This window comes from Hakea prostrata, chromosome 1 (genome assembly GCF_041222555.1).
Source record: "Hakea prostrata isolate BN-2017 chromosome 1, UWA_Hpros_2, whole genome shotgun sequence".
NCBI lineage: Eukaryota > Viridiplantae > Streptophyta > Magnoliopsida > Proteales > Proteaceae > Hakea > Hakea prostrata.
The window spans coordinates 44,264,367-44,267,098 of NC_142600.1; positions in this window are offsets into that span (position 1 = coordinate 44,264,367).

Consider the following 2,732-nt stretch of genomic DNA (forward strand, 5'->3'; position numbering starts at 1 on the left):
AGATCAACATCAGCAAGTTGCGGATCTTCAATGACCGGTTGCTCAACATTTGATTGTTCGGAAGGGGTGTTGTGAACAACAACCAATCTTAAACTTGAGGCTGAAGGGTGAATATCTGAATGATCTTTCTCAGAAACTAAGTCTCTGGATTGATCGCTCCCACTAATCAAGTCATTCTCAAGAAATTTTGCATTTCTTGATTCCACAATCCTAGTTGTATGAGATGGACAATAAAATCTATATCCCTTAGACCTTTCTGCATATCCTACAAAATACCCACTAATGGTCCTTGGGTCCAGCTTCTTCTCATGTGGGTTGTAGATTCTTACCTCAGACGGGCATCCCCAAACACGTATATGTTGCAAACTCGGTTTCCAACCCTTGAACAACTCAAACGGTGTCTACGGGATAGCCTTAGTTGGAACTCGGTTCAATATATACACTGTCGTCTTAAGTGCCTCAATCCACAAAGACTTAGGAAGCTTGGAGCTACTAAGCATACTTCGCACCATGTCCATTAATGTTCGGTTTCTTCTCTGCTACACCATTCTGGTCTGGAGAACCAGGCATGGTATATTGGGCAACTATGCCATACTCTTCAAGAAACTTTGCAAATGGACCAAGTGCTTGTCCATTTTCAGTGTATCTACCATAATATTCTCCACCTCTATCTGATCTCACGATTTTGATGTGCTTTTCACATTGTTTCTCCACTTCAGATTTAAATATTTTAAAGACATCTAACGCCTCATACTTATTATGAAGCATGTAGAGATACATGTATCGTGAGTAATCATCTATAAAGGAGATGAAGTAATTTTGACTATCCATATTTGGACAGCAAATGTCTGTATGTATGATTTCTAATAGTTTTGTACTTCTCTTGGCACCCTTCTTTGACTTGTTGGTTTGCTTTCCCTTTATGCAATCCACACAAGTATCATAATCAGTAAAATCTAAAGTACTTAATACTCCATCTTTTACTAGCCTTTTAATTCTCTCTAGGGAAATATGTCCTAATCTACGGTGCAACAACATAGAAGATTCCTCATTTATAACACATTGCTTTATACCAGCATTAACATGAACATGCATCGCATCGCATTTGGTATTATCTAACAAATTAATGCGAAAAAGACCATCAAACAAGGTACCATTCCCAACAATTTCAGATTTATATGATAAACTAAAAAATGAATCTGAAAAGTTAAATGAATATTCCAAAGGTAAAAGTGCTGAAAGAGAAATCAAGTTTCTCGAAAAACTTGGAACATAAAAGGTCTTTTCTAAAACTAAGACAAAACCACTACTAAGAACTAATCTACAAGTTCCAATAGCTTCCACATGCGATTGCATCTTGTTTCCTGAATAGATGCATCGTTCATTTCCTACTGGCTTCCTGTGGTTGAGAAACCCCTGCAAGGAATTCGAAATATAGATTGTAGTCCCAGAGTCAATCCACCATGTGTTATGACTTACATCTATCATATTAGATTCATAACAAACACAAGAGATATAAATACCTTTCTTTTCGAGCCAAGCCTTAAACTTAGCGCAATCCTTCTTCATATGTCCCTTCTTTTTACAGAAGAAGCATTTGGATTCCTTCTTAATGTCAGATTGGGGTGGCATTTTACCCTTTCCCTTCTGCTTGCCTTGCCCTTTGAACTTTCCTTGTATGGCCAAATGAACACTTTCCCCTAACTCCATAGTCAATCGGCCTTCCTCTTGAACACACATGGTCATAAGTTCACTAATTGACCATTTCTCCTTATGTGTGTTATAAGAGATTTTAAAAGGTCCATACTGCGGTGGAAGAGTGTTTAGAATAAAGTATATAAGGAAGGACTCAGATATATCAACCTCTAAGTTTTTGAGCTGAGCGACAATGTCCCTCATCCTCATGATGTGTTCACGCATACCTCTTACACTAGTGAGCCGTAGGGATGTCAATTGCAAAATTAGGGTCATGGCATGTGCTTTTTCAGAAGACTCAAATTGTTCATCAATAGCTTTCAACAATTCTTTAGCCTTAGTATGCCTCTCGACAAAACCACGAATACTAGGAGAAAGTTTGGTTTTTATGTACATAACGCTAAGGCGGTTGGACCGCTCCCAGCAATCATAAATATCATTTTCTTCGTTAATGCTAGTATTAGTAACTGTAGGTGGTTCTTCTTTTCGGATGGGATAGTCAATGTCCATCCACCCCAATTGAAGGAGAATCAACTCCTTCCAAACCCTATAGTTGTCACCCTTTAGTTCAAGAACATCACACTTAATATCAGACATATTCATAGGTAATGAAACTGCATAAATAAAATATACACACTTACATCAATGACTCGAGACAAATAAATATTAATCATAATTTACCAATGTAAATTAAGGAAGAATATGAATCAAACAATATACAGAAAACCACCTGTGGGCCAGATTTTCTAAAATAAATCCATATTAATTTAATGATAAAACCAATAAATCATGTTCATTTTCTCAATTCCTGTGGGTAGATTAAGAAATATAATTTGTTGTATCATCCTAATTAATCAAATTAACATAACAGAAGTTCCTGTGGGATAAATTCCATTATATTAACATATTAATTATAATGAATGTCATATACCTTATGCGATTTAGAGACTCTTAATATATAATTTTAATAATTAAAGATGCTGTGGCTAATCTTTAATTAATCAAATTATATTGATCACATGAAATTTGATTTTATG